Source organism: Hibiscus syriacus, unplaced genomic scaffold (genome assembly GCF_006381635.1).
Source record: "Hibiscus syriacus cultivar Baekdansim isolate YM2019G1 unplaced genomic scaffold, ASM638163v2 tig00110556_pilon, whole genome shotgun sequence".
Taxonomy (NCBI): domain Eukaryota; kingdom Viridiplantae; phylum Streptophyta; class Magnoliopsida; order Malvales; family Malvaceae; genus Hibiscus; species Hibiscus syriacus.
The window spans coordinates 328,561-337,085 of NW_024062779.1; the positions used below are offsets into that span (position 1 = coordinate 328,561).

At 34.0% G+C, this 8,525-nt stretch overlaps 1 pseudogene; it reads left to right on the plus strand.

Annotated features, from left to right (window-relative positions):
* Positions 1 to 6,805: 6,805 nt before the first annotated feature.
* LOC120131466 lies at positions 6,806 to 8,265 on the plus strand (annotated as a pseudogene).
* The last annotated feature ends 260 nt before the right edge of the window (positions 8,266 to 8,525 follow it).

The following is an 8,525-nucleotide window of genomic DNA, read 5'->3' on the forward strand; positions in this document are numbered from 1 at the left end:
AAGGAAATTCTGGAAAAGAGTTAGTAAGTGAATTTTGAGAAGGAATTTGACTTGTCATCAATCTAATTAATGAATATGGAATTTTAGAATTAGATTTAAAACATGTTAAAAATCTGGTATGATTCTTGAAGTTAATAAAGAGGAGAGGATTAGGTTAAAGACGAGATAATTGATTATAAATGAGTTTAAAACATGTATATGAAAGTTAGGAATATGAAATGGGATGAAATATGAAGCATTTGAGTGAAGAGTTGATGATTTCGGGTTCAAAAAGAGGTTCTGGGCAGAGTGCATCGATGCACATTCATAGTGCATCGATGCATCAAGGTTAAAACCCAGAAATTATTTGAAGGTGTATCGATGCATTGGTAGTGCATCGATGCACTCTTTTAAAATAAAAACATCGAATGCAATTCATGCATCGATGCATAAGTAGTGCATCGATGCATACCAGTAATAATACAACATCGAATTTTATGCACCGATGCATCAGTAGTGCATCGATGCATACTTTCATTGAAAGATGAAATTGTCATTTTTCTTAGTCTAAGGTGAACCATTAGAGTATATTAGTTATAATACTAATATATCTATGTATAATGATGTAGATATAGAACATGATCCCCTTCCAGATCAATTGAAGGATTATAATCGAATCAAAGCAAAGCTAAGGTGAGTGCAATTAATTTGTACTTATATTATTGAATAAACATTTGGCTTGCGATGAGCCATGATGGAGTTACTATGGTAAGAAGTAACTCCTAAAATGTTATTTGATTGGTGATCATGTTATGATTTGTGTGATTATGAGATATATAAGTTATATGGAAAGTATATGGAAATAAGATATGAGCTTATATGAATATGTGATATGAATAAAGCTATAAGAAATGATTTATGTGAATACATGCATTTGTGATGCGTGTTATATGATATTAGATATATGTTTACACATACATATGGTATGTGACCGAAGAGAATGAACATGTGATTATAAGATCAATGATTACACGTACATTGGTACGTGACTGAAAAGAAAAGATATATGTTCATAAGAGAAAGGATATGAATAAGTAAATTGAACTGTTATGAATTAATGCCCATGTTATGTGATAAGAGAGCTAGTGGTATAGTTGGCATACCAAGGGTCGAGGGTTTACCTATGTTCTTCGGGACATATGACTGTTTACCTATGTTCTTCGGGACATATGGACTGTTTACCTAGTTCTTTGGGATCTATCGACTGGTCCTTCGGGACGAATACTGAACTAAGGTTCAGTGCCCCATGAGGGAATTGATACGAGCTGTGGTGACAACATTAGTGCACAACCTCAATGTACTCATATACCTTAGTTCTCAAATGTATATAGGGCTAATGCAAGGGCTTAAAGATAATAAATAACTTGTTATGATACTATATATGCTTTGTTGTGAAATGACATGGATACTCGATGGTGAGTATAGAAAGGTTCAATATATGCTTACATGATAAAGAAATAGTAATAATGATATGAGTACTGATAAGTATATTAATGATATATGTATAAGTATGCATTATGTTATATGAAATGGTTTGTGGTTTTATTATATGTTTTATATGCCTCACTAAGTCAACGACTTAGCGTGTAAGTGATTTACACGTAGGTATGGAGAGGAGTAAAGAGCGATGTGGAGTAAGACAGGTCAGTTCTCCTTACTCAATGTCAGATCAGAAAAGAGGTGATTAATATGTACTTTAATATATAAAGTTCTAGTTGGTATGTATTCAAAAGAATATATTGTATAATCTCTGAATAGTTTGTAAACGTTTTGAATAAGTGAATGTTATAAAAGTTTTAAATTACTCAATATTTTATACGAATAAATGTTTGAAAAGTCAATGTGACACTTCGGACTCGTATCCGGGTCGGATACGGGTTGGGGGTGTTACATGAAGGGTGTCGGTCCACAAAGATTCAGAAATTTCTAATTCTAATTCGATTTGTCTTGAACAAGAAACCTATAAAACAAGTAAATTAAAAAGAAATGGGGATTTTAAAGTAAACAAGTAAAACTAAGATGCAAACAATAAGAAAAAGTGAGAAAAGTAAATTATAAAGGAATAATAAAGATGAGAAATAACCTCGAGCTTTGCTTCGCCTCAATCCGTCTCGATCACTGAATAGATTTTACTTCGGATACTTGTCTGTTACAATCTACAAGGCACAACCCTTGTAACTTGCTCTTATCTCTTGTGAACTGCTATCAAAGTCAATCTTTGAAAATTAGCCCTTGTTTGGATTAATATCGACTATCGATATTAATACCAATGCTAGTTTTGAATTGGAAAAACCGTGCTCGGATTATGGTGTCTCGATGAGAATCGAACCCGATCTTGATTTCCCTTAGCGGACCACCACTAAAATTGTTCTTAGGGAATTGAATTTGCTACAAGCCTACTCTCCTCCCCAACTATAGATCACAACGTCGATCAAACCAATGTGCTCTATACACTTATTGGATTGAAGATATTGAGATATTGAAGAAAGGTCGATTGCATCATTGTTTGCAGAAAAATCAAGAAAGAAATCTAAAGATGTTACGTACTTTTTCGATTCTCACGAGATTGGATTGAGTTATCGTTTATTTATCAGCTAACGAAAAGTTTAGCCAAGCATGATAGAGATCATGCTTGGTTTGTAGAAAAAAAGAAGACAAAGAAGAAAAATAGTTTTATTGAAATAAATTGAAACAAAGAAAAAGCCATAACCAGTTCTATACTGAATTCTAAACTTGTACATCTCTCAAGCTTCACCTCCTAGGGGTATTTATAGTCTTGAGTTAACCTAATGAAAATAAAATACTAACTCTTAAAATATTCAAACTCTCAATTCTAACAAACTAAAAATCCTAATTAATAAATATTAAAAATCCTACATAAAAATTTATGCAAACTAAATCCCTAATAAAAATAATAAACATCAAATGTTTAAATTCAATTACAACTTTTAAATTCTAAAGAATTGTGGTTCGCCTTGCTTTCCTACGTTGATTTTGCTACTTGGATATTTAATCAGAGTTCTTGCTTGGATCGAACTTTGAATCTGATTGACACCGACTTTTCCCAATAATAGGAAAATATGTTTAATTTTCCTTTTAATTGTTATTTCTTGAAAAATAGAGTCCTACACAGATTCGAATTAAAACAGCTCAAATTAGCACTATAAAAGAAGGTAACACAGATTAGTTAATAGCAAAATATTAACCAAATAAAACACTCATCAAATTCCCCTCACTTTTTAATGTTTGTCCTCAAGTATGCCTTAATCATTATAAAAATCTCAAATCATTAATCTTTTATTGTACCAAAGAAAACCAATCAAGCTAATGATCACCTCGATCGGAAGCAGGGTGACAATTAAGCAAATAGGCATAACTAGTAAGAATTTTAAGTAAAAGCCAAGATATTTCAATTCCATCAATTTCAATGTAACAAGACTCAATACCTCACAATGATTCACTCATTATCACTCAAAGTGTTTAGGGTAAAAGAAATCGCTCAAAACTGGGATTAATAAGGACATTACTATAGGCTTGCAAGAATCAAGTCTCCACCACTTGTTCGAAAAAGATGCATATAATCAAAGGTTCTTTAACAAGGTTGTAGCAGGGCTAGTTTGGGTAGGGAAAAGGCCAAAAATTGGGTTCAAAGGTCAAGACAAGAGATGTAAATATATGAGTTTAAGCCACGAATTCAACAAAGTAAACACACGAGGAAGCGTAACAAAATAATTTTTTTTCTTTTTTTTCTCTTCCTTTTTTTTGCAATTTTATTTGCTATTTTTTTTTTTTTTGTTCGACGCTTTGTTCAATCCAAAATTTCCTGAATCGCTTCCTCTTTCTTCTCTTAATTTTTCATTCGTTGAGCAAATCTATCTCATGTCTCGACAAGGATAACAAGATAAGAGAAAATATAAATAAATAAGGCTTCGAGTTTTGTAATGTGGTAAAAAACAAAGAAAATGGTAAAGGCTCAAAGGGGGTTCACTAGGGGATATGAATAAATGGGTAGGCAATTTGGGTAAAGACGTGGTTTAATCCTAAGTGTCCTAATTATTTTAAAGCATCAAGTTTCAACATGTGGTCTCGATATGCATTTAATCACAAATTCTAGAATGTCAAAATTAATCTGACACACTCAATCAAACAAATAAGCAAGAATAAGAAGGTATGCTCGTTTAGGCTCAAATCTCACAAGAAAGGGTAATGTGTAACAAGTCAAGAAATATCAACTAAAGGATTCATGAACATCAAGCAAAAAATTTTTAAGGAAAAATACTAATGTCATTTTTACTATCATGCACCCTAAATCTAATAAAAGTGTGATCACAAACTCCTAAGGTGTTCAATGAGACAAAGCAAGATTCAAAATTATAACAAGAGATTTCAACAATTCAATTAATGAAACTAATTTCAGAATATAAATAAGCGAGCTATAATTCGATGCAAGTGTTTTCTAAGTTCTCTACCCCTCACTTAAAGCATATTATCCTATGTGTAAAATTAAAGCTTATGAGAAGGAATAAAAATACTCCTCGTGTTAGTGACAGCCAAATTTGCAGATTCCTTAGGCACCTAAATATATTAAGAAAAATAAAAAATGAATAAAATAAAAATAAGTAATAGTAAAAATGTGTTGTCTTCCATTAGAGCGCTTTGTTTAACGCGTTGGCTCAACGACCTATTCAGACTATAAGTTCCGAGGATACTTCTTCCACTTTATACGCTTTTTTCATCGAAGAAATTTCTTACGAGAAATACTACGATCATAAAGTTCTTCATTTTGTCCTTGTAGATTTGAACATTCTCACAAGCTTTTCTTCTTATCTTTTTAAGCTTGGAAGTTTACTCGAAATCGATAAATTATCTACTTCACCTAGAAATATATTCTTCAAATGTTCGGAAGCGATTTTAATTCCAACTTATACCTACAAACAGATGGAAAAAATTTAGAAAGAAAGAAGATATAAAAATAATTTTATTGAAATAAACCGAAACAAAGAAAAAGCTAAAACCAATTCTATAATGAATTCTAAACTTATACATCTCTCAAGCTTCACCCCTAGGGGTATCTATAGTCTTGAGTTAACCTAATGAAAATAAAATACTAACTCTTAAATATTCAAACTCTTAATTCTAACAACTAAAATCCTAAAAAAAAAATTATATGCAAACTAAATCCTAATAAAAATAATAAAACATCAAAGGTTTAATTCAATTACAACTTTTAAATTCCTAAAGAATTGAGGTTCACCTTGCTTTCCTCCTTTGATTTTTCTATTTAGAATATTTAATCAGAGTTTGTGCTTGAATCGAACTTTGAATCTGATTGACGCCTACTTTTTCCAAATAAATGGAAATATGTTTAATCGCCTTTTAATTATTATTTCCTGAAAATAGAGTCTCGCATATTCAAATTAAAACAGTGCAATTAACATTATAAAAAAGAGTAACACGAACTAATTAATAGCAAATATTAATCAAATAAAACATTCGTCAAAACAAATATATTCCATCGTGACTAACAGAATCGCCTATAAACCAATCTTAAATACCGAAATCTCGCAGCCAGCTCAGTGTTTTTGCGCATGGAGGAGGCACACCAACACCCAATTAAGAACATTTAAGTACTTGGACCGAAACTTCCTCTCCTACGCTTAACATGCATTATGATTGTTGTTGACACACTAAAAATTACCACATCAGCTCATTAAATGGATATTTAGTTACAGATGTGAGCAAGAAAAGAAGTGTTTGGTTGGATGGAATACTTGTCGTGATGTGAAAGAATGTGAGTTGAAGATGGTAAAGAAATGGTATAGTGCACCCACGGCTACAGTTCTACGAATAGAGCAGACTTGAAAGTTGTCATCTTAACGAAAAAAAAGGAGAAGAGTCACATGAATTTTTTAGAAAATATTAATTTTCACATAATACTTTTGTTAATGGGTTGATGGACATTAACAGTTGATGGATTTAAACCGGATAAATTGACAAAGTAAGGACTAAACGCGATTAATTTTTGAACCAGAGACCAAAGTCGGTCAAACCGAAATAAAAGGATTATTCTTATAGTTTACGCTATATTTATTTGATAAAATCTAGCCTTATTCCTTCATATCTTCATGTAAGTAATAGCATCATTCAACGAATTAAATTATTCTGATAGTTAAAAGAATGGTTGTTATTCTTAAAAGTTTTTGTTCGAGTATCAGTGACTATAGTAAAAATGTTGAATGTTCTTGTCAAATGATTGAGAGTATTTAAAACATATACTACTTTATAATTATATTAATTTAATTAAAAAATAATAGCATCATTTAAGCTTGACTACTGCTTACTTTGTAATCCTTCACAAATATGTGCACGCATTTGTAAAATTTGTTAAGAAATTAACCCTTAATTTAGCATATTTTTTTGCACTGCTCAAGTTTTACTGATAATGGAAAGAACAAATCTTGAAAGAAAAGAGGGGATAACAGGAAAATCCCGGTCCAACATCTTTCAACAACAGCAAAACCAGATAATCTGGTTATGTTTCAAAAATCTTCTAGGAACTTGCATTAAAGGTAACTTTGATTTTGACAAGGGATTCCAATCTTACAGCTTCATTCCAAGATCTTCCACTGGAACACCGTTGGATCACTGGCTTTGGATCTCGGTCACTCTATTAATCTTTCTTTTTTACTCTCAGGTGTTGCCAACCTCATAAATGCTGGAGAGTATTAATGACAAGTATAAAATGTAAACGTACTGTACTTGTATTTTTTAACACCGAATTTGTCTCGCTCTGAATTATTTAAGCAAGCATCTCACCAGAGATCTAAAGCAAGGTCAGTGACCTTTGGTTGAGTGCAGTGATAAGCAAAAAATATGGGTGCCAAAGCTCTCTTCTTCTTTGCTTTGCTTTTCAGCAGTCTCTTCATTTGCTGAGGATGAGGAAGGCCCTTGTCTTGTTATGAACTTCTACCAGGATACTTATCCTCAGGCTGAAGACATTATTAAAGAGCAAGTTAAGCTACTGTACAAAAGACACAAGAACACTGCATTTTCTTGGCTGAGGTACATTTTCCACGATTGTGCTGTTCAGGTATATTTCCATACGCATGTACTGTACGGTCTTTTCAACTTCTGTTGGTAGCTTTTTTTTTTTGTGTTTTGTGTGTGTGTATATATATATGACACGTGTAACTTTTCCTGGGAGTAGTCATGTGATGCTTCACTGCTGTTGGACTCCACAAGGAGGAGCTTGTCTGAGAAGGAGACAGACAGGAGCATTGGGCTGAGGAATTTCAGATACATTGAGACCATCAAAGAAGCTGTAGAAAGGGAGTGTCCTGGAGTTGTTTCTTGCGCTGATATCCTTGTTCTTTCAGCTAGAGAAGGCATTGTTTCGGAAAAATTTCTTTTGACCCCTCTCTGCTGACAATTCTTTCATCGATTTCAATCCTCTGACTGCGGCTTCAACTTCAATTTCATTTGTTAAGATCCTAGTTTAACCGTAACTAAGTTTTTGTCGGACAGGTAAAGAGATAACCCTTAATTTACTTGCTTCAGCTTGGAGGCCCTTACATCCCTCTCAAAACTGGAAGAAGAGGCGGTAGACGGAGCAGAGCAGATGTGGTGGAGGAGTATCTTCCAGACCACATCGAGACCATCTCCGGCGTTCTCGACAGATTTTACGCCATGGGTATCGACACTCCTGGAGTCGTTGCCCTCCTTGGTACACCTTCTCCTCTTTACATAGTGAAAGTTACGAGATTATATTGTAGTATCTTTTTGGCGTAAGTTTAGTTTTCTATATTGTGCAAAACAGGGGCTCACAGTGTCGGCAGAACTCACTGTGTGAAGCTGGTTCACCGTTTGTACCCAGAGGTTGACTCTGCCCTCAACCCCGACCATGTTCCACACATGCTCCATAAGTGCCCTGATCAAATCCCAGACCCCAAGGCCGTCCAGTACGTGAGAAACGACCGTGGGACACCCATGGTTCTGGACAACAACTACTACAGGAACATACTGGACAACAAGGGCTTGTTGATTGTGGACCACCAACTGGCTTATGACAAAAGGACCAGGCCTTATGTGATGAAAATGGCCAAGAGCCAGGACTATTTCTTCAAGGAGTTCTCCAGGGCCATTACACTCCTCTCCGAGAACAACCCTCTCACCGCTACCAAGGGTGAGATCAGGAAGCAGTGCAATCTTGCAAACAGACTTCACTAAAAGAGGGGCGGGTGTGGCCAAATAAAATGGTTGTTTCTTGTCCTAGTCACAAGTTTGTTTTTGTGCAGTGATCGGTAATGGTATAATAGTACTGGTTTGATATGATCAATTGCAGTTTCTAGGATGCATGTTAGTCATGGGCGCAGTGGATGTTAGGATGGACATCTTGTATGTATGAATGTAAGGATGGTGTTGATTGTGTATGATGGTTCATGCATATACCCCTTCTTGTTAGGAAATAAACCAAGTACAAGTAATTT